The 25,295-nt window shown below is 39.0% G+C and overlaps 1 long non-coding RNA gene across 1 annotated transcript in view; it reads left to right on the forward strand.

The window, feature by feature from the left end:
- LOC307176541 overlaps nt 1–25,295 on the forward strand; it is a 134,638-nt gene that overhangs the window by 30,784 nt on the left and 78,559 nt on the right. The window contains exon 2 of the long non-coding RNA XR_013824811.1: nt 12,985–13,072. This is a non-coding gene — a long non-coding RNA (uncharacterized lncRNA). The remainder of the gene's footprint in view (nt 1–12,984; nt 13,073–25,295) is intronic.

The following is a 25,295-nucleotide window of genomic DNA, read 5'->3' on the forward strand; positions in this document are numbered from 1 at the left end:
GGAAAAGTTTCCACACACTCGGAAGCCCATTCGCTGGTGGAGACGGGGTTGGGTGGTGGGAAACTTCGGAGCCACGGAGGAGAGCGCAGCAACAGGGGTGCAGAGGGCAAAGTGGAGAGATTCCCACACAGAGGATAAGTGCCGACCAGTACTAACCAGCCTGAGAGGCTTGTCTGCTCACCCACCGGAGTGGGTGGGGGCTGGGAGCCAAGGCTCAGGCTTTGGAGGTCAGATCCCAGGGAGAGGACTGGGGTTGGATGTGTGAACACAGCCTAAAGGGGGCTAGTGCACCACAGCTAGCCGGGAGGGAGTTGGGGGAAAAGTCTGGACCTGCCAAAGAGGCAAGAGGCCATTGTTTCGGGGTGCACAAAGAGAGGGATTCAGAGCACTGCCTAAGGGAGCTCCAGAGACAGGCATGAGCTGTGGCTATCAGCGTGGACCCCAGAGACGGGCATGAAACACTAAGGCTGCTGCTGTAGCCACCAAGAAGCCTGTGTGCAAGCACAGGTCGCTCTCCACACCTCCCCTCCTGGGACCCTGTGCAGCCCACCACTGCCAGGGTCCCGTGTTCCAGGGACAACTTCCCTGGGAGAACACGAGGTGTGCCTCAGGCTGTTGCAACGTCATGCTGGCCTCTGCCGCCGCAGGCTCACCCTGCATTCCGTACCCCTCCCGTCCCCCGGCCTGAGTGAGCCAGAGCCCCCTAATCAGCTGCTACTTTAACCCCGTCCTGTCTGGATGGGGAACAGGTGCCCTCAGGCGACCTACACACAGAGGCAGGGCCAAATCCAAAGCTGAACCCCAGGAGCTGTCTGAACAAAGAAGAGAAAGGGAAATTTCTCCCAGCAGCCTCAGGACCAGTGGATTAAGTCTCCACAATCAACTTGATGTACCCTGCATCTCTGGAATACCTGAATAGAAAATGAATCATCCCAAAATTGAGGTGGTGGACTTTGGGAGGAACTGTAGACTTGGGGGTTTGCTTTCTGCATCTCATTTGTTTCTGGTTTTATGTTTATCTTAGTTTAGTATTTAGAGTTTATTATCATTGGTAGATCTATTTATTGATTTGGTTGCTGTCTTCCTTTTTCTTTAATATATACATATATATATATGTTTTTCCTTTTTCTCTTTTTGTGAGTGTGTATGTGTATGCTTCTTTGTGTGATTTTGTCTGTATAGCTTTGCTTTTACATTTGTCCTAGGGTTCTGTCTGTCCATTTTTTTTGTTCATTTGTTTTTAGTATAGTTTTAAGAGCTTGTTATAATTGGTGGATTTGTTTTTTGGTTTGATTGCTCTCTTCTTTTTTTAGTTACTTTAAATTTTTTAAATTTTTAAAAATTAAAAAAAATTTATTTTAATAACTTTCCTTCCTTCCTTCCTTCCATCCTTCCTTCCTTCCTTCCTTCTTTCCTTCTCCCCTCCCTCCCTCCCTCCCTCCCTTCCTTCTTTTCTTTTCTTTCTTTCTCCCTATTCTTCTGAGCTGGCTGGCTGACAGGGTCTTTGTGCTCTGGCTAGGTGTCAGGCCTGTGCCTCTGAGGTGGGAGAGCTGAATTCAGGACATTGGTACACCAGAGACCTCCCGGCTCTATGTAATATCAAACGGCAGAGATCTCCAACTCAACGCTAAGACCCAGGTCCACTCAATGACCAGCAAGCTACAGTACTGAACACCCTATGCCAAACAACTAGCAAGACAGGAACACAACCCCACCCATTAGCAGAGAGGCTGACTAATATCAAAATGAGGTCACAGACACCCCAAACCACACCACTGGATGTGGTCCTGCCCACCAGAAAGACAAGATTGAGCCTCATCTACTAGAACACAGGCACCAGTCCCCTCCACCAGGAAGCCTACACAATCCACTGAACCAACCATAGCCACTGGGGGCACACACCCAAAACAAAGGAAACTATGAACCTGCAGCCTGTGAAAAGGAGACCCCAAACACAGTAAGTTAAGCAAAATGAGAAGACAGAGAAACACACAGCAAATGAAGGAGCAAGGTAAAAACCCACCAGACAAAACAAATGAAGAGGAAATACACAGTCTACCTGAAAAAGAATTCAGAGTAATGATAGTAAAGATATCCAAAATCTTGGAAATAGAATGGAGAAAATATAAGAAACTTTTAACAGTGACCTAGAAGAACTAAAGAGCAAACAGACAATGATGAACAACACAATAAATGAAATTAAAAATTCTCTAGAAGGATTCAATAGAATAACTGAAGCAGAAGAACAGGTAAGTGACCGGGAAGATAAAATAGTGGAAATAACTACCGCAGAGCAGAAAAGAATTGAGGACAGTCACAGAGACCTCTGGGACAACATTAAATGCACCAACCTTCGAATTATAGGGGTCCCAGAAGAAGAGAAAAGAAAGGGACTGAGAAAATACTTGAAGAGAGTATAGTTGAAAACATCCCTAATATGGGAAAGGAAATAGTCAATCAAGTCCAGGAAGCACAGAGAGTCCCATACAGAATAAATCCAAGGAGAAACACACCAAGACACATACTAAAAAAAAACTATCAAAAATTAAATACAAAGAAAGAATATTAAAAGCAGCAAGGGAAAAACAACAAATAATATACAATGGAATCCCTATAAGGTTAACAGCTGATCTTCCAGCAGGAACTCTGCAACCCAGAAGGGACTGGCAGGACATATGTAAAGTGATGAAAGGGAAGAACCAACAACCAATATTACCCAGCAAGGATCTCATTCAGATTTGATGGAGAAATTAAAACCTTTACAGACAAGCAAAAGCTAAGAGAATTCAGCACCACCAAACCAGCTTTACAACACATGCTAAAGGAACTTCTCTAGGCAGGAAACACAAGAGAAGGGAAAGACCTACAATAACACACCCAAAACAATTAAAAAAAATGGTACTAGGAACATACATATCGATAACTACCTTAAATGTAAATGGATAAACCGCTCCAGCCAAAAGACATAGACTGGCTGAATGGATACAAAAACAGGATCCATATATATGCTGTCTACAAGAGGCCCACTTCAGACCTAGGGACCCATACAGACTGAAAGTGAGGGGATGGAAAAAGATATTCTATGCAAATGGAAATCAGAAGAAAGCTGGAGTAGCAATTCTCATACCAGACAAAATAGACTTTAAAATAAAGACTATTACAAGAGCCAAATAAAGACACTACATAATGATCAAGGAATCAATCCAAGAAGAAGATATAACAATTGTAAATATTTAGGCAGCCAACATAAGAGCACCTCAATACATAATGCAAATGATAGCAGCCATAGAAAGGGAAATTGACAGTAACACAATCATAGTAGGGGACTTTTAACACCCCACTTTCACCAATGGACAGATCATCCAAAATGAAAATAAATAAGGAAACACAAGCTTTAAATGATACATTAAACAAGATGGACTTAATTGATATTTATAGGACATTCCATCTGAAAACAACAGAATACACATTCTTCTCAAGTGCTCATGGAACATTCTCCAGGATATATCATATCTTGGGTCACAGATCAAGCCTTGGTAAATTTAAGAAAATTGAAATCGTATCAAGTATCTTTTCTGACCACAATGCCATGAGACTAGATATCAATTACCGGAAAAAATCTGTAAAAAATACAAACACATGGAGGCTAAACAATACATTAGTAAGTAACCAAGAGATCACTGAATAAATCAAAGAGGAAATCAAGAAATAACTAGAAACAAATGACAATGAAAACTCGATGACCCAAAACCCATGGGATGTAGCAAAAGCAGCTCTAAGAGGGAAGTTTATAGCAATACAGTCCTACCTCAAGAAACAAGAAACATCTCAAATAAACAACCTAAACTTACACCTAAAGCAATTAGAGAAGAACAAAAAAACCCCAAAGTTAGCAGAAGGAAAGAACTAAAGATCATATCAGAAATAAATGAAAAAGAAATGAAGGAAACAATAGCAAAGATCAATAAAACTGAAAGCTGGTTCTTTGAGAAGATAAACAAAATTGATAAACCATTAGCCAAACTCATCAAGAATAAAAGGGATAAGGCTCAAATCAACAAAATTAGTAATGAAAAAGGAGAAGTAACAACTGACACTCCAGAAATACAAAGGCTTATGAGAGATTACAACAAACAACTGTATGCCAATAAAATGGACAACTTGGAAGAAATGGACAAATTCTTAGAAAAGCACAGCCATCTCAGACTGAACCAGGAAGAAATAGAAAATATAAAGAGACCAATCACAAGCACTGAAATTGAGACTGTGATTAAAAATCTTCCATCAAACAAAAGCGCAGGACTAGATGGCTTCACAGGCGAATTCTATCAAACATTTACAGAAGAGCTAAAACCTATCCTTCTCAAACTCTTCCAAAATGTAGCAGAGGGTGGAACTCTCCCAAACTCATTCTACAAGGCCACCGTCATCCTGATACCAAAACCAGACAAAGATGTCACAAAGAAAGAAAACTACAGGCCAATATCACTGATGAACATAGATTCAAAAATCCTCAACCAAATACTAGCAAACAGAATCCAACAGCACATTAAAAGGATCATTCACCATGATCAAGTGGGGTTCATCCTAGGAATGCAAGGATTTTTCAATATACGCAAATCAATCAATATGATAAACCATATTAACAAATTGAAGGTGAAAACCATATGATCATCTCAATAGATGCAGAAAAAGCTTTCGACAAAATTCAACACTGATTTATGATAAAAACCCTCCAGAAAGTAGGCATAGAGGGAACTTACTTCAACATAATAAAGGTCATATTTGACAAAGCCACAGCCAACATTGTTCTCAATGGTGAAAAACTGAAACCATTTCCTCTAACATCAGGAACAAGGCAAGATTTTCCACTCTCACCACTATTATTCAACATAGTTTTGGAAGTTTTAGGCACCATAATCAGAGAAGAAAAATAAATAAAAGCAATCCAAATCGGAAAAGAAGAAGTAAATCTGTCACTGTTTGCAGATGACATGATACTATACATAGAGAATCCTAAATATGCTACCAGAATATTAGAGCTAATCAGTGAATTTGGTAAAGTAGCAGGATACAAAATTAATGCACAGAAATCTCTTGCATTCCTATACACTAATGACGAAATATCTGAAAGAGAAATGAAGGAAACACTCCCATTTACCACTGCAACAAAAAAGAATGAAATACCTAGGGATCAACCAACCTAAGGAGACAAAAGACCTGTATGCAGAAAACTATAAAACACTGATGAAAGAAATTAAAGATGATTCAAACAGATGGAGAGATATACCATGTTCTTGGATTGGAAGAATCAACATTGTGAAAATGACTCTACTACCCAAAGCAATCTACAGATTCAATGCAATCCCTATCAAACTACCACTGGCATTTTTCACAGAAGTAGAACAAAAAATTTCCAATTTGTATGGAAACACAAAAGACCCTGAATAGCCAAAGCAATGTTGAGAAAGGAAGTTGGAGCTGGAGGAATCAGGCTCCCTGACTTCGGACTATGCTACAAAGCTACGGTAATCAAGTCGGTATGGTACTGGCACAAAAACAGGTATATAGATCAACGGAACAGGATAGGATGCCCAGAGATAAACCCATGCACTTATGGTCACCTTATTTTTGATAAAGGAAGCAAGAATATACAATGGAGAAAAGACAGCCTCTTCAATAAGTGGTGCTGGGAAAACTAGACAGCTACATGTAAAAGAATGAAATTAGAATACTTCCTAGCACCATACACAAAAATAAACTCCAAATGGATTAAAGACCTAAATGTGAGGCCAGACACTATAAAACTCTTAGAGGAAAATGTAGGCAAAACACTCTATGACCTAAATCACAGCAAGATCCTTCTTGACCCACCTCCTAGAGAAATGGAAATAAAAACAAAAATAAACAAATGGGACCTAATGAAACTTAAAATCTTTCTTTTTGCACAGCAAAGGAAACCATAAACAAGACAAAAAGACAACTCTCAGAATGGGAGAAAATGTTTGCAACTGAAGCAACTGACCAATGACTAATCTCCAAAATTTACAAGAATCTCATGCAGCTCAATATCAAAAAAACAACCAAATCCAAAAATGGGCAGAAGACCTCAATAGACATTTCTCCAAAGAAGATATACAGATTGCCAACAAACACATGAAAGGATGCTCAACATCACTAATCATAAGAGAAATGCAAATCAAGATTACAATGAGATATCACCTCACACCAGTCAGAATGGCCATCATCAAAAAAATTTACAAACAAATGCTGGAGAGGGTGTGGAGAAAAGGGAGCCCTCTTGCACTGTTGGTGGGAATGTAAATTGATACAGCCACTATGGAGAACCGTATGGAGGTTCCTTAAAAAAACTAAAAATAGAACTACCGTATGACCCAGCAATCCCACTACTGGGCATATATCCTGAGAAAACCATAATTCAAAAAGAGTCATGTAGCACAGTGTTCATTTCAGGTCTATTTACAATAGCCAGCACGTGGAAGCAACCTAAGTGTCCATCAACAGACGAATGGATAAAGAAGGTGTGGCACATATATACAATGGAACATTACTCAGCCATAAAAAGAAACGAAATTGAGTTATTTCTAGTGATGTGGATGGGCCTAGAGTCTGTCATACAGAGTGAAGTAAGTCCGAAAGAGAAAAAGGAATACTGTATGCTAACACATATATATGGAATCAAAAAAAAAAGGGGTTCTGAAGAACCTAGGGGCAGGGCAGGAATAAAGATGCAGACATAGAGAATGGACTTGAGGACATGGATAGTGGGAAGCTTAAGCTGGGACAAAGTGAGAGTGGCATGGACATATACACTACCAGATGCACAATAGATAGATAGTGGGAAGCAGCACATAGCACAGGGAGATCAGCTCCGTGTTTTGTGACCACCTAGAGGGGTGGGATAGGGAGGATGGGAGGGAGATTCAAGAGGGAGGAGATATGGGGATATATGTATATGTTTAGCTGATTTACTTTGTTATAAAGCAGAAACTAACACACCATTGTAAAGCAATTATACTCCAATAAAGATGTTTAAAAATAAGAAATTAAAACAGAAAAATTTAAAACATTAATTCATTTAAAAATAAGTTAATTACGTTTTAACATAAATTTTTGTTAATGAAAACTAAGTAAACTTTCCAAAACAAAGAAAAATAAATGAAGTATTCTAGAGAATGTGCTTAGGTTATATACAAATACTACACCATTTTATATAAGGGAATTGAGCATCTTTGGAGTTTGGTATCCACAGAGGTCCTGGAACCAATCTCCTGCAGATACAGAGGGACAACTGAATGCATGTGTTCAAACATATCAAGTTGTACAGTGTAAATACATGCACCTTACTCCATATTAATTTTACCTCAATCAAGCTCTCTCAAAAAATAAAATTTATTGCTCAATATTTCCAACTCTTTGAAGATCACATGCAAATGAGGAACATGAGTTGTTGTTAATTCATTATTATTAGGTAGTAATAATGGGTTCAAGGGACACAATATTGTACTTCCCCCTAAAATATATTCAAGTCCTAACCCCCACTACCTAGGAATGTGATCTTATTTGGAAAGAGGGACTTTGCAAGCACAATCAAGTTAAGATGAGGTCATACTGGATCAGGGTGGGCCTCAAATCTAATGCTTGGTATCCCCTAAGAGGAGAGGATGCATGGACAGACACACAGAGAGAATAATACCATGTGTAGATAGAGGCAGAGACTGGAGTGATGTAGCTGTTCTGATCCCAGTAACACCAAGGATTGTTGACAGCTACTAGAAGCTGGGAAGAGGCAAGGAAGGATTCTTCTCTAGAACTTTCAGAGGGTACTTGGCCCTGCTGACACCTTGATTTCAGACTTCTAGCCTGTAGAACTGTGGGAGAATACATTTTTGTTGTTTTGAAATTATCAGAAGTTATAATTTGTTACATCAGCCCTTGGAAACTAATACATATAGCAACATGCTTTTATTAGCTAGTCTACTCTAATTTTAAACAGAGTTGATTATAATACCATAGGAAATATACATGATATCTGTATTATAGAACCAGATGTCTGATTATTTCATGTCTGATGAAACTTTGTATTTTTTAAAGTGAATCCCCCTTTGTTCTGTCCTTGTTTCTCTCCTCTCTCCAGCAGCCACATGTGTTACCATCATGTCTTTATATTAATATGAACACAGTGATTATCAAAAAATTGTCTGTGGATGCTTGGTGATCCTTGAGACACTTCCTGGGAGTCTGTGAGGTCAAAACTGTTCTCAGTTTTGATTTTTTCACTGTGTTGACATTTGCAGTGATAGTGCAAAAGCAATGGTAGATAAAACGGCTGACATCTTAGCACAAATCAAGATAGTACCACCAGCTGCACTAGTAGACATTTCATTCTTCATCTGCATGTACTGGCAGAAAACAAAACAAAAAGAGTTTCACTTAGGAATCACCTTGATGAAGCAGCAGTATTATTAATTTTATTAAATCTTTATCCTTGGGTGTACATGTCTTTTTAACAGTCTGTGTGATGATATGGGGAGTACAAATAATGTCTTTCTGTTACATAGAAAAGTCCAAAAAAAAAAAAAAAAAAGCACTTGTGTGGTTGAGTTTTGAACTGAACTAGCAGCTTTTTTTCATGAACACCATTTTTATTTGATAGACAGACTCTGGTTATTCAAATTATTCAGACTTTGGTACTTAGCAGACATTCCCCTCTATGCCCAGAGATTTTCCTTTGGAGACAGCAATCTTAAGAGATTGTGTTTCCTTGACTGAGAATGATATTTCCTGTAAAATCTTAAACACAGGTAAAGCTCAGGGAGTTACAGGGATTTGCTGAAGGACACGTACCATAAAGTAGCAGACATGGGCTTAGAAATCAGGTCCCCTTACTTCCAGCCTGCTACTCTTCCCATTTCACTAAATGAGACAGGTGGTTTTTCATATTTCATTCATCCTCTCCTTGAGACAGAATTAATGCTGCAAGAGAAAGAAACGCCAGGTGGAAAAACTGACAAGTCAGGTATTACACAGGCACTTAATTTTTATTTTGTAATTTTCACAATCTGAGCAGCCAAGTAGAATACATAAAGAAGACACTAAAATGTGGCCTAATAAAATTCATTTGACCAGAAATACGAGCTTCCATGTTTTTGTCTCCAGCTCAGGTTTTGTTTTTTTTTTTCATTTTTAATGTCAACTGTTCTCTGAGTCCAGTGCTCACTTTGGCAAAAACTACATTTAGTTGCAAATTGAGACACGGTGCATAGCTACTATGATTAAGGAATTCAGAATCTTATCCAGTATAAGGCCTTGAGGGCAGAAAGAAATGCTGAGGGAAAAACATTTCAATGTTGCCCTGTCTAGATGAGTGCCTGAAATAAATATTAACTGTTATTTCTGAAAACTTTCCCTCTGTTTTATATACTTCATTTCCCCCACTTTTGAGTCTACAGTGTATTTCAGCAACATTATGGGTTTCTACTCATGATGAGTCTTCTCAGCGTGGGCTGGGTCAGTGTTTGTAGCTCAGCTGGCTGGTGCCAGAGTGGAGGGCACGTCTGATTTGATTCCACCCCAGGAACTGAAGGATTTTGAAGATTTTCCTCTTAATATTTGGCTTTACTTGATAATCCCAGAGCATGCTGGGAAATCTCAGCAAGAGGAAAAATTTAGTAACCGCAGGGAGGCCTGCTTGCAGGGTTGTGGGTAAGTGTGAAAGCTTATGAGTATGACTGTTAATGATTTGTATGTTCTGCTTTTCACGAGATTTTTTCTCAACAAAAAGTGTGTTGGCTTGTGAGGACAGACAGCTTTTAGAAAACTCAGCCGTCCCCAGAAAGACAAATGCATGATTGAGTCATTTCCCAAGAGAGAAGCCACTAGTCAGCCAGGTATGTGGAGCCATGTGGTTCAGGATTTAGAATTTCAAAAGCAGGAGCTGGCAAAGGGTTGCATGGGATCTTAGCCTCACGTTTTCATCGTCATTTTTCTTTCTTATTTTTGAGTACTGAAATTGCCCTTGGCATATGCAGAATAAGAGACATGCTATCTACCTCTAGTCAACGTTGGAGAAAGTGTTCAGTTCAGAAATAGACTTTGTAGCCGAGAAGGTGATCAAATCTCAGAGGCTTGAAGAGTTTTTCTGTATGTTTGCAAACCAGTTTCTCATGTATCTTCTTTTCGATTCTGCTTTTCCCCTTTTTGTTGTTGTTTGTTTATATATAGTCACTAAGATTCTCTGTCTTGGAAATGTCTAACAATAGGCTAGATTTTTATTTGATCTGGGTGCTCCAGATGTGAGCTGGCCCAGAAGAGGTGGTGGTGGAGATGGAGCCTTTGCACTGTGCTCTGGGAGTGGGCAGATTTCACTGATTGGGTTACAAGGCTCTGGAACATTCTGTACTTAGAACTAGCTTTTCCGAGCATGCAGAGGCATGTGACAGTTGTTGATCTTGACATAGAGGGAATCTAGCCAGAGGTGTGTGTGTACAGCATGTCCCAAAGTACAAGGAAGCTTGCCTCATGACCCTGTACCTATAGGGCTAACCTAACATGACAGCTAGGATGATTCTGGTCTTCTATATGCTGGAGACAACTTCACCTTCATTTAATTGAATACAGCTCACTTTATTAGGTTCCTACTAAGAAAAATGCATGAGATTTGAACGTAACTAATTCTTGTGACTACTGCCCTCACTTTATTTATTTATTTATTTTAAAAATTTTATTTATTTATTTATGGCTGTGTTGGGTCTTCGTTGCTGCGTGCGGGCTTTCTCTAGTTATGGCGATCGGGGGCTACTCTTCGTTGCAGTGTGTGGGCTTCTCATTGCGGTGGCTTCTCTTGTTGTGGAGCACAGGCTCGAGGTGTGTGGGCTTCAGTAGTTGTAGCACACAGGCTCTAGAGCACAGGCTCAGTAGTTGTGGCACATGGGCTTAGTTGCTCTGTGGCATGTGGAATCTTCCCAGACCAGGGCTCGAACCTGTGTCCCCTGCATTGGCAGGCAGATTCTCAACCACTGCGCCACCAGAGAAGCCCTACCCTCACTTTAAATTGTAGGAAACAGAGGATTAGAGAGGATAAATGGCTTATCCAAGTTCATACAACTGGTTCTTCTCACCACATGTCTTCATTGTGATAAGAGAGACAACTTCCCTTTCTGTGACAAAAATACAGTCTGCTCTCATTAATGAGTCTATGATTTTTTTTAAAGACTTTATTTTTCTAGATTGCTTTTAAATTCACAGAAAAATTGAGAAAAGGGTACAAAAGTTGCCCATATATTACCTGCCTCCCTGACCCTCACCCATTGTCAACATCCCTCTCCAGATCGGTATATTTGTTAAAGTCAATAAACCTACATTGACACATCATTATCACTCAAAGTCCATAGTTGACAGTAGGGTTCACTCTTGGTGTTGTACATTCTGTGGGTTTGGACAAATGTATAATAATATGTGTCCATTATTATGGTATCATATATAGCATTTTCACTGCCCTAAAAATCCTCTGTAATCTGCCTATTCATCTCTCCACACTGCCCTTCCTGCAACCCCTGGCAATGACTGATCTTTTTACTGTCTCCATAGTTTTGCCTTTGTCAGAATGCCATATAGTTGGAATCAAATGGTATATAGCCTTTTCAGATTGGCTACATCCACTTAGTAATATGCATTTAAGACTCCTCCATGCCTTTTAATGGCTTGATAGCTCATTTCTGTTTAGCACCAAAAAATATTCTACGGTCTGGATGTACCACAGTTTATTTACCAGTTTACCTACTGAAGAATATCTTGGTTGCTTCCAAGTTTTGGCAACTATGAATAAAGCTGCTATAAAAACCTAACTGCATTCCTCAAATTTTGCTATGTAGTGTTTTTATTATTGTTCTAAATTTTTAGAATGATTTCTCCATTCATCCATGAATTATTTAGAAGCATATTTTTAACTTTCTAAATACATGGGCTTTAAAAAAATCTTTCTATCATTGATTTCTAATTTAATATTATTAGATTCAATTAGAATTTAATGCAGAGAATGCAGATTATGATAGGATTCTTCAAAATTTATTGAGATTTTCCTTATATGGTCAGTTTTTATAGATAGTCCATGCATACTTCAATAGAATGTTTATTCTCTATGTTCCGTAAATATGTATTAATATAGGGATTATTTGTTCTTCAAATATTCTATTACTCTTTCTTTGCTTTCTTGATCTCTGAATTGCTGAGAGTTGTGTTAAAATCTTTTACTATGATGGTTGATATGTCAGTTTCTCCTTTTCACTCTGTAACTTTTCGTTGTGCATATTTGAAGGTATTTTATTGTGTGCATACAGGTTTAGAATTTTTATATCTTTCTGGAAAATTAACTTTTATTAATACGTAAAAGCCCTCTTTATTAACAATGATTTTTACCATTTAAGCTTATTTTTTGTCTGATATTATTTTAATTATACCATATTTCTTTTGGTTAGTACATACTTAATATGTAATTTTTCTATACTTTTAATTCTTTGTGTTTTTTTTGCTTTAGATGTTCCTTTTGTAAATTTTGTTTTTTGATGTGACTATTTAAAAAAAATATGGTTTGACATTCTTTGTCTTAGTTGGACAGTTGAGTCTATTTACATATATTTGGATCTTCTTCTTCCACCTTCTTTTTAAATTTTGTTTGACCAGACTCCTTTTGTGCAGTAAGTAGGTTGAGCTTTCCCCCCTAAGGTAACGAAATTATCAAGGTGTTTATTGAGCACAGTTTAATACACATACACAGATACATACCCCTCTAAGATGTAGGTTATTTTTACCTTCATTTTACATCCAAGGAAACTGAGCCAGAATGGTTAATTACCTGGCTCTAGGTCACAAAGCATTTGTGTGGCAAAGATTAGGTTTGAACCAAGATCTTCTGGAATTGGAGTCCAAGTCTCTTATCTCTTCATGCTTCCATCTTGTCTTCAGGATAGAGTCATCTCTGGTGGAACTGAAGATAAGAAAGAAGATCAAAGGAAGAAGAGGACTTCAGGAAAAGCCAGTAAAGAGTGCTGAGGTCAGAACTTTTATTGTCTTTAAAAAAGGATTGATTAGAGTTTTGAAAGTAAACAACTTTTTGCTTTGTTCTTGTTTCTTTGATGGAATTTACTCATCAGAAAGTGATGATGTTTGCTACAATATAAGCAGCATTTAAACACATAGTCATTTTTTTTATTAGTCATGGTATTTCACCCATGATGAAATGAAAGTTTCATAAAACCATAATTTGGAACAGAAATGGATGGTGATTTTGTCAGTTTTCTTGATAAGTAGAGAGATATGAAGAATATTATTGAACAAGCCTGACAATGAGAAGACCTAAGCCCATTTTCATTTCAGTGATTCACAAAGGAGATCAAAGTAAAATTTCTCTCTGTTTAAAGTATTATGTTTTATTTTAAAAATTCACTTGGCAAGAATTTCTTGAGAATTTTTCTCAGGGTCACTGAAGCTAGTTTTGGTAATAAGTTTAGGATTTGAAGGCAAACAGTGATTGGGTTGAATGAAAATTTGATCATTAATTGTCTAAAAGTATGGAGATTGTGTGATTAAGGGGTAGGGAGGCAACTGCAACTATTTTGGGGGCACTGAAGACTCTATAAATGTAAACAGTCTGATTTTGTTTATGGATTCTATGAAATTTCAAGGTAATCATTTCTTCTGCCTTAGGTCACAGCAGTAGCTTTGTAGATCTAGTGCTATGTCCCCTTGTCTAAACTGTAACTCCTTTGTGGTGATGTGGAGCTTCTGATAAGAGCTCTAAGTAGCTTGAACATACAGTGAGAATCACATTGAAGCTGGCTTCAGAACCATAGTTTTGTAGGTCTAGGTGACTAACATGTTTGATAAAGTAAGCTGAAAAATCCATTTTCAAATGAAATATACTTATTTTAAAAGTAAAATACCTCTTAAGTGAGCAGAATCTGCAGTTCTAGATCTTTTTAAAAAAATTTATTATTTATTTAGTTGAAGTCTAGTTGATTTACAATGTTGTGTTAGTTTCAGGTATACAACAAAATGATTCAGTTATACGTACATATATATCTATTTTTTCAGATTCTTTTCCCTTATAGGTTGTTATAAAATATTGAGTATATTTCCCTGTGCCATACAATAGGTCCTCATTGGTTATTTATTTTATATATAGTAGTGTGTATATTGCAGTTCTAGATCGTAAATGAAATTTGGGCATAAACAAAGGCTGAGTGTCACTTTGATTCACTGATAATCTGCGTTACCAAAACAGGATGCTGATTGTTGATGTTCCTTTTCTTCAATTGTAGGATCACCTCTACTTTGTATTAGTATGGGAAGAGTCTGTGAGATGTATCAATAGTTAAAAGATATTGCAGTAGGCTTTTAACTGTCTCCTCTCTTTTATTCTTGTTCTGTACAATTTTATACACATATTGCCATTGGAATAATTTTTTTAAGCCGGTTGAATCTTATGGATAAAGTGCTAACTCTGTAGCTTGGAATAAAAGCTATTCCCAGTCCAGTCCAATCCCAACCTGCATTCTGTTCTCAACTCCATTCCTCCGTCACCACCTCCACACACACACACACACACACACACACACACACACACACACACACACACACGGAGTTCTAACCACTTGGTATTTGTTCTTACTTTCTTTGCACATGCTATTCACACTGCTTAAAATGCTCTTGACTCTCTCCTCTACCTCTATAATCTCAAGACCCTGATTAAATATCACTTCCTCTTTGAAGCCATACAGAACTTACTTACTATAGTTGTTTCTTTCTCTGTACTTTCAAAGCACATTATAAATTCATCATTTTATGGAATTTACCAATCATATTCTAGTAAGCCATAAACTATAAGATGTTGCAATACAGTGAAAGCTGCAAAGAGTAGCTGCATAAAGATTAACTTTCCTCTTCTAGTTTACTACCATGCTTTTGTCATTTCCCACCTTGCTCCTAATTAGTTCTGGGGTGGAAAAAGAATAAAATTGCTGCTGGTGGGACTTAGACTTATGTAAGTAATGGAGAAGATAAAGAGGACTAGTAGTAAGAAATGACAGCAAGGAGACAGGGAGATTCTGTGACCCTAAGGTGGTCTATATGGGCCTGCTGTTCTCAAGTAGCCATCTGTATCTAGGGGATGCACAGAAAACAGGCGTATGTGAATCCAAGATTACCTGTATAAAAAGCATATTCTGCTTAAGTCTAAGAAAAACCAGGATTAGATTAAACACATGAAAAAAAGAATAACCTTCTACAAGTGTTAACATTTCTGTAAAACTCACGTTAATCATATATCCTATTTTAATGTAACAGAAACACGAGTAAATGTTTATGCTGAAGTAATGTAAAAAATAGTTCAGTTTTTACTTAAAATTTGGAAAAGCGTAATAATCTGCTAGCCACAGTTTTAGAAAGATGAGCTATTCAAGGCTATAGACTAGTCTGGTAATAATAGTAACGGTTGCCATTTATTCAGTGCCTATTAAGCACTGTGAGGAATGCCTCATAACTTATTTTATTTTGTATATTTTATTTTATTTAATGCATGCAAAGCTAGGTACAAGCATCCCCATTTTGTAGAACAGACAACTGATGCCCCAAGAGGTCAGATAACTTGCTCAGTGTCACCCAGTATGTGGAGAGAGTCTGAATTAGAACTCCAGTCTTTCTGCCTCCAAAGCACATGCTCTTTCTGTCATACCAGGTTGCCTCACAAACTAACTTCTGAGGACGAACATCTATGAAGAAGTAAAGAGCTTCTCAAAAATCAGGTCTGCAAACTAATACCTACAACTCAATAGCAAATGAGTCTACTAGTTAAGAGAAATGTATTTAAGAAATCAATTTGGTGTCCCTAAAAGCATGCCTACAACATGCCACACAATGACTACAAAAACACTCAAAATAACTGATCAGATCTAGTTATCTCTTGAAGGTTTTCCACCACTGTCTAGCCCAACATGAGGCCCTCTGACATTGGGCCAGGGGCACCACGTAAAAGTTGTGACCTACAACTCTGTCTGTCCATGGCCCTGTTCCACACTTCAGTCTTCTCTATGCTTCTCTTAGCTTCCTGTTTTCTGACCCTGTGTCTGGTCACAGCATTCCATGCTGTCTTCTTTACTTTACTCTCTGCCTTACACAGCGTTCTGTCCCTTCTGGGTACAGTCTTGGTGATTCCGTTGACATTGGCCTACCTCTAGGTTCACAATGCAGACTATGGCCTTAACAGATACTCCTGTCATGATGTTTATCCAAGAGTAGTTTGAAGACCACTTCTGTCAAGGTTATATTGGGAGGGAAGCTTGTGAAATATCTGAGTTGACTGAATCAGGACCTCTGGGGAGTGGTGCCCTGCAATCTGAACTTTAACAAGCTTTCTCTGTGATTTCTTTTGTGACCAATGTTTTATAGGTACTGTTCTAGGTTTGATGTGATCCCTTGGCATCTCTATCCTTTCCGTCATCCTCTGCAATGACTCCCCTATATGTGAGGGCTCCCTGGCCTGACCTGACTCTGTGCCATGAGTGTGGTTAACTGTGGGTTGTTTATATTGCTTGGGCCTTTTAGAAAATCCTATCCTTAGAGTGACTGCCTGCCCTTTGCAATCACAAATGTAATTTTCCCTTTACTTCATTACATAACCTAAGTTTCCCCAAAGACTCATCTGTTTATGGGTACAAATAAAGCCACTTCATGTTTATAACCCAAATTTCACTGACTCATGCCCATACAGACATAATACAAGACCTTAATTTCCTGCAGAATTTCCCCTCAGTGTTTCTGGGAGGTTTTGGGATGGGCCTCCCAGGTGTCCTCAACACTGTTTCTTTGCGCCGTGCTACTGGTTGATGTGTGTCACTTTTGGAGTCATTAGGCTATGCCTCTCCATGAATCCAAGGCTGGTGGCCTCCTGCAGGTGTTGATCTCCATGACCAGGACTAGATGCTCTCTCTCTGTACTTTCAGAGCTGCAAACCCTTGAGGAGCCGGGGGTGATGCTGTGTTCCCAGGCATCCTGACTGGGTTGGAGCCAGTCTGTGCTTGGTATAGAAGTGAGAGGATGCTGTTTGCTCTGACTCTGTGTTGTATTTTTTCCACCCAAGCAACGCTATTACTCTCCTGGTTCTCCAAAGTCCTTCTCATTCAATTTCCATGTGCAGCTCCTCTCTCCAGCACCCCAAACACTAGTCTGTATTTCCAGTCCGATCACTTCCTTGGATGCCCACAAATAAGCCGTATTCCCCAAAGAAAACCACTGTGAAAAATCTACTCCTTATAGACCTGTTCACCAGTTCATCGCAAATGCTCAGCCATATCTAATTCTCTGAACCTCATTTTAAACTTAGGTGGGGACCCTTCCCCTACCCAACACACATCTTAACATCTGTTAAGTTCCTGACTCCAATGATCTCAGTTTTAGAGCTACTACAGAGAGACCCTTGAGAAGAGGTTGAAACAAACTTTAGAACATAGGATAAGCTGTCAGAGTGAGAGAATGCAACAGTACAGATACTGGAAAATTATTTTTGTTTCAAAGAGGACGTCTGATAAATTTAAGTTGTAGAATATGAAAGAAAAGAGAGAAGCAGAGAATGGAGCTGCATGCGGGATTCAGCATCTAAATGAAACACAGTCTCCCCTACTTTCCTCTTCCTTTACCACACAGGGCCAGCTGTCACCGAAAGCTGTTTCCAAACCAATTACAATTCCTTTACCAGAAAGGAGGATAAAATCTTAACAAAGGAACAGATGATTGGGTGCTATTGATTCTTCTGACTCTGGAACTGCTTTAGAAAGGAAGTTGAATCTTCGCAGAATTATTATTATCAGTCATTCTTTATTGCTTCAGCTTTCTTTATTGCACTCTAACACACAAAGTAATGAAAACATATAATAAAGAGAATAAAACACGTAATGCATCGCTATGCAGATATTGCAATCATAACAAATCCAATGTAAATGCCCTATAGGGAATACTTGAGCCTTCCAGTACATTGCTAACAGTTTGCATGATACTACATCACGTTATTTATCTACTAAACTTGTCATACTTTGCTCTGCTAAATATCATGCCAGCATCAACCCCAAATAGCACTAGTACTCTTTTCCATTTTCCACATGGAAGCATATTTCTTTGCTGTCACTGGTTTTAATGTTTGCAAAGAGTAGCTCCAGCTCCTTAATAATTAATGCATAATGATTACTAAGCTACGGGTAGTAGTTTACTATTCTAGCCCCTCTGGTCTTTGCAAAGTTGCTTGCTTTAATATGCACTTCGAATTAGAACCAAGAGGTAGTAAAAGTCATTAAGATGGCATGGAGCTCAGTCAATAATGATTTACAGAGTTTGGACGCATCCTGGGTTTTTCATTCATGGCTCTCAAGCCCCATCTGCTGCTTGTGTTCTTACTCGGTATCCTGTTTGCAAATGCTTCTCTGATGGAGGGTTTCTGTTCCGTTTACACTTAAAAGAATTGACACTCAAGAGTTCAGGTCAAGTACACATTTCCTCTGTGGTGTTGCCAACACTGGGAGATCATTGGCAATGACTAAATACACTAGGAATATTTCTGCCAAATATATACATGTCAAGCAACTTCATGATCTCATATGGTAGGGACACTTAGTAAATATTAAACAATGGTAATAAGAATTACAAGAGTGATTCATCCAAAGCACTGTAGAAGAGACTTTTTAAAAGCTAGCTGGGAGAGTTTTAAAGAGGAGCAAGAATGTTCCCATGGTGAGAGTGGGAGAGTACAAACCTTAAGACTGACACTGCTAGTTGCTGCTTGTAGTTTCTTCTCAAGGACATTCCTACAGAGTAACTCAGACTTTAGTGATTCCCATGCGCTGTGAGCTGTGTTGTCCCAAAGGACAGAGATGGTCGTTTTAGGGGCCTTGCCTGTGAGCTGGAATGATCAAATGTGCCAGGGATATCTAAGGAGAAGATGTGAGTGACTATGGCAGGGCAAATTCCCCTTGGGTGGGCATTAGAATGAGAACTAGTTGCCTCTAGAAAGTCAGTGACTCAAATTTTATTCTCTCTGGTACCTGGTCTGGGGCTGAACATATAATATACAATAGAAAATTGGTCAAGATATTTGTGGGATGGTGGTAAATAGAAGAATATATTGTAAACACCATTCCACAATAACCAAATTGAGGTTTGTTATATATATATATATATGTAAAAATATAAATATCTCTCTATCAATCGATCAATAGATATCTTGGTTGCTCAATGTTTTCCTCTCATGGAATATTATGCCATTTACCTTTTTTTTGGAGTCCCTCAAATATCTCCATTAAATACAATTTTTTAAAAACATTTTAGAAGTAAATATATAAATACTTTGAGTCTGGTTTTGTAGATTGAAAAAAGTATCCAAGTTTGCTTATGGCAGGAGATGTTAATTCTTTGAGATGGTTCAGAAAAGGTCTTTGACTAAGTGAACGCTGGTGACCTCCATGTTAGCATAAGCCTAAAAGTCAAACTTGCTATTTCGTCCTCCCCCAGCAGACCAAGCCTTACGTACTGTAGTTGGTGCTTTGCCCTTTCCAGCTCTTTAGATTGCTGCTAGGCCTGGCACTGGGTTAAATGGAAGAGACCCTTGTCGTTGGTGGAGTAAATGGAAGGGAGGCTAAAGGTGTGCATTGCTCCATGCCTGCGATTGGTTTGCTAATGAATCATTTGGCAAAGGGGAATGAGGGAGAAGGGAAATAGCTGCAAAATGACCCGAGAAGCCCCACAATATGTTGTATGATTAAATAACGGACCGAGTATCACAATCTCTGAGTACTTTAGAGAAATAGAAGGCATTGACCACAAGTCAGTATCACATTCTGTGACAGATTCCCCACAGAGGACTCCCACTGAGTCAGGTTCTTCCACAGTTTATGGTGTGCAGCGAGTCCATTGGACGTATTCTTAGTTTAATGGATTGGTTGCTGATTGCCATAATGGAGGGAGTGGGGGTGAGAGGAGGCAGGGAGTTTCAGGGGAGACCACAAAAATACTTCGGTTCAGTCCTCGGGGCTCTCCTTACCCCATTGCCCTCTCCCCCCAGGTGTCAGGGCCCTATCTTCCTTTCCAGGTGTTTATGGTTACTTGTGTGAGTGACCCAAGCCATCGAAGGGGAGGGGAGGTGACTGTCCACATGAAATGGGTTTAAGGGAATGGAGAAGCGAGTTTAACTCCTGCTTGTCAGTCAGCCAGTGGGGAGCACCCAGACTGTTGTGGCCTGAGTGCTGTTGCTGCCGTCATGAAGCTCCCGGGGGCAAAGCTGGGCAGCCTCTCAGTGGCCCTCCATTCCCACCCATGAGATCTCGCCTCACTCCTTCCCAGCCATGAAATTGTTTTCTGGACTGAATGACATAGTGGACCAAAGATCCTCTATTTTTCCTAATTTGTACCATCTGGTACCTGCATTTCAACTTGTCAAACAGGAGAAAAATATTTGACTTCATTCTCCTCTCTTCTCTGCTTTAATACTCCTAAGGTGATTCATAATGCCTTGCTTGAGTCAGGAGAGACACCCTGTGGAACCTTTGAAGGAATTCTGGGGAGGGGGAGAGTTGATGTGGGAACGGGATTGAACACAGTTAAAACTTTAAAAATGTCCTGCCATATTTATTATTAGATATGCAGATAACCTCCTAAAGTGTGTGTGACCTTGGGTAAATAATTTACCCTCCTCTCTGTACCTTCATGTTTTCATTTATAATGGGTATAACAATTGCATCTAATTCCTAAGGTTGTCAGTATATACATATATACTTCAATATAGTACTGGGCATGTCACATAAAGATATGCTCCATGTGAAGGAGTCAGCCACCCTTTCCACTTTGGAAGGCTGGAAAGCTACTATCACGTCCCAAAGCTCCTAGTCATAGTCTGGGATTGGGTCACGTTCCGAGCATCCCTGGCATGAGATACAGGGAAACAGGTTTGGGCTTTAAAGTCAGAGAACCTCGATTTGAATCCTGGCTGAACCTCTTATTTGACTCTGAGCCAAGTATGCAATGTATTAGTTTCCTGTGCTATAACAAATTACCATAAGCTCTGTGGCGGAAAACAACAGAGGTTTATTCTTCTACAGTTCTGTGGGCTAGAAGTCCAAAATCAGTTCTACTGTCTCCAAATCAAGGTGTCACCAGGGCTGCACTTCCCTGGGAGCTCTAGGGAATTCGGTTCCTTGCCTCTTCTGTTTCCAGCGGCTGCTGGTATTTCTTGGTTTGTGGCTACATCACTCCAATTTCTGCCTCTGTAGTCACATTGCTTCCTCGTGTGTGTGTGTGTGTGTGTGAAATCTCCCTCTGCTTCCTTCTTATGAGGACCCTTGTGATTACATTTAGGGGCCACTGGATAATCTCTTCATCTCAAAATCCTTAATTTAGTGGTATCTGCAAAGATCCTTTTTCCTTATAAGGTAATGTTTATAGATTCCAGGGATTAGGAATTAATATCTTTGGAAGGTTATTATTCTGCCTACTACTCCAGACTTCCCTTAGTCCGTTATTTCACTTGTAAAATGGGAATAATAGTACCAGATTCACAGGTTACTGTGAGGATTAATTCAATGTGTTATACAATAGGTAGTAAGAAAGATCTTCAAAATTCCATTTAGACCAGTATAGCTGCAGTGTGCACCCTGCTGTCCTGTGGCAAGATGCCACATGCAGCCTCTGTTTTCTGAAATGGGGTTAGGATAGTCGGAAGTGGAAAATCATAAGAAGTCATTAGTTTTTGTTCAGGTCAAACATTGCAGGTCTACTCTCTGCTGGACACTCTCCTGAGGACTGAAATTACAAGGATAAAGCCCGGATCTTGAGGAATTCCATTCCTGATCTGTTCTCTTTGGGGTGCACAGGCATATGCAGTGTGAATCCACTGCATTAGGTGTCCTGCTAGGATGAGCCGAGAGCACTGTGATACAGAGTGGCCGTGGAGTTGGCCAGGGAGGGCTTCGCATCTGCATGGGTGGTGACGTTGCAAAAACTCAATTTGCCTGTGGATCCGGCCCTTCTCAATTTCTTCATAGTTACAAGTTAAACAGGTCATTTCTATGCCCTGTGGCTCCTGAATTTTGGAGTGGAGTAGATGATGATGCTGTGGAATGAGAATAAAAATGTGAATAAAAACATGGATTTCACTGCTTGATTCTTCTCCAAAGCTTGCAGGTCACAGAGAGTTGTATCAGGGAGATGCTTTTCAATTTAGCACAGAGCCCAGGAGGGCTCTTAGTCCTTTTCTCCCACTTCCCAATTTAAGCATGACTGAATCTTTAATAATCAAACCAAATAAATGATGAAATGCCCAGTGACAGCTTGTGGGTTTGATCGAGCTGTCCCTGGAAATAGATTTGTAATTCTGTCGTGTCGATGGGAAAGAAGACATTGATCAGTATGTTCCCAGTTCATTATCATGTTCATGAGGGCTGCTGCCTCATGATTTCCTGTCAGATCCCTTGTTCAGTCTGCAATGGAGGTAGACCTGGGAATGTGTCATTCTCATCTATTGTGAATAAATGTTGTTTTCTCCCAAATTGTTTCAGCCCTCTAAACAATTTTATGAGAGCTAACAATTATAGTTCCAGTTTTAGAGAAGCTGATAAATTATGGGGATCCTATTTGGAGAGACAGGGCATATTTATCAAAAGATACCAATTCCCAGTAGCATATTCCAAAGCAGCAAATGAGTGGCTCAAACAAGGAGTTTTGGAAGAGGGTGGTGTTTGGGGAAGACTCCACTAAAGAGGTGGGTCCAGAGCTGAGCTTGCGCATGTTGGCAATTAGGAGGAACTTGGAAAGGGCTTCCCAGGGACACAGAAAGAGTGGAACTAGTGAGAGACAGAGGCAGGAATGTGCTAATGTGCCTTTAGGACAAGATTTGTATCCATGTGGATAAAGTAGTATGATTAGAGCCATATGATTGTAAAATAAAAGTCTTAATAGGGAGGTTCAGTCCAGATTCACTCATCCAACATTCATTTATTCATTCATCAGCTACTTATTGAGAGTATACTGTGTACTAGCCTTGACCCCGAAGTAATGTATTTTTGTATGTTGCAGTATTGGTAATGAGAAACTAAGAAGATTTTTGAGCATTGGAGAAAAGTAAAATCATGTAAAATCACAGAGTAAACTAAAAATGATGATCTGAGAAGATTCATTGAGCTGCCTTGTATAGAATGGATTAGAATGGGAGATACTGAAAATAGAGAGATGAGTTAGGGAACCATTGCAGGTGAAAGACTTTGATAAGCAAGGCAGCAGAAGCAATGAATACAAGAGATGTTATCGAGGGAAAGTGTTTCCATAACACTTTGTAGAATGTGTTGTTTGCTTACATGTCTATCTCCCCACTAGACTGTGAGCACCTCAAAGACAAAGGCCATTTACTCTTGTGTCTCTACAACCCCAAGGAATGTGCCTGGCACACAGTAAGTTCTCAAAAAACATTTGTTGACTTTCTGATGACTAAAAATGGACTGAATGTGAGAAATGAGAGAAAAGAAGAGTCAGAAAAGACTCAAGTTCTTTGAACAAGGGAGGGTTATTCATTATCAACAGGAAAGAAGATGGTCACAGCAGAGCTGCTACTTCGAGAAGATGTTCTGCTCTCATTGATCAGGCATTTGTGATGTTGAGGTGAAAATGAGACATTAAGACTGATTTACGTTTCTAGGTTACAATTTAGGAAGAGAAACAAAGGGGCATGGCATCTAAGAGAGTGATTCAGAATCTTGGAGAGGAGGGAGATAGTGAGTATAGTTTGAAAAACCTATTCTTTACTCTCACACAAATCTGATTTTATACTTGGGGAAAATACAAATCGTAGAAAGGACTTAAATATTTGCTTATCAACAGGGGAATGAATTTTAAAAGATTAATATACTTTGATAAAAAGTCTAACCAGAGATCTTTTCTAACACCCTTAAAACCATACCTTACAGATCTGGACAGTTGTCTCAGAAGGCAGGCTCAGTGGGCAGGCAAAGAAGGAATCCGTCATCCCATTTTTAAAGTCTTATATACCAGAAAATCGGAATAAATTTGTGCCCATTGTAAATAATTCAATCACACAATTCAAACAGTGCAGAAATGTTTGCCCCGGAGAGCAGGAAGTTAAAGTCCCCTTCACAGACATCCATATCATTTTCATTATAGGCAACCATTGATAGAAGTCTGGTTTGATTTCTTTTGTATATTTTAATCTATGCACATATAACACATACAGGGATTTTTTAAAAACACATAAGTGAGATCATACTATACATATTTGTTTTGGGGTACCTTTTTTTCTTTAACATCTATGATCTTGCCATGTCCGTATATGGAAATCAGCCTCATGCTTTTAATGGTTGCATGGTATTCCATTATAGTAATAAGAGTCAACATTATTTAACTATTTGCTGTATGTCAAGAACTGTGCTAAGCATTTAATACGATTATCTCATTAATACTTATGCCAATCCTAAGGGATGGGTACTTTTATAATCCCCATTTTGGTGATGAGAAAACTGAGGCACTAAGAGATTAGGTAAGTTTCCCAATAACACAAAGATAGCAAGTGTCAGAGACAAAATTTTATTCCAGGTAATCTGACTTTAGAGTCCTTATTCTATACTGCCCTCCTATGGATCTACTATAATTTATTTTTTTAAAAAAATCACCATTAATGGACTCTTACTATGTTTTCAGTTCTTCAATTCATTCATTTATTTATTGAGCAAGTATGCCTACCATCTACCACACACTGTTCTAGGTACTGGGGATTCAACAGTGAACAAACTAGGCAAAAATTCCTGCCCTTATGGAGTTTACTGGTGAAGATAGACAAGATAAATAAGTAAAGTATGTAATATTATAGATAAATAAAAAAGATAACAGTGAAAAGAGATAGGACCTGTTGGGAGTTGAGAATTTTAGATACAGTGTTCAGATGAGGCCTTTTTGAGAAAGTAACATTGGAGCAAACCCCTGAAGGAGGCAGAAGCACCAGCTTGTCAATATCTGGGAGAAGGCTATTGCACAGCTAACTCTCCTAGGTACTTGTAGATATTGAATTTTCAAATGTCTCCTCCGTAGTAATTGCAGAGATCAGAGAATTATTGCTTTGTGGTTCTGGTTACTCCTCAGGAGATGTAGCTGAATTATAAATATCAGAGAGCAATAGAAGAAGGAGCCAAGTTGTTTTGCTTTCACATCAAGCCGCTCTGGGAGGGATGTCTTCACTC

Source organism: Stenella coeruleoalba, assembly GCF_951394435.1.
Source record: "Stenella coeruleoalba genome assembly, chromosome: 18".
Lineage (NCBI taxonomy): Eukaryota > Metazoa > Chordata > Mammalia > Artiodactyla > Delphinidae > Stenella > Stenella coeruleoalba.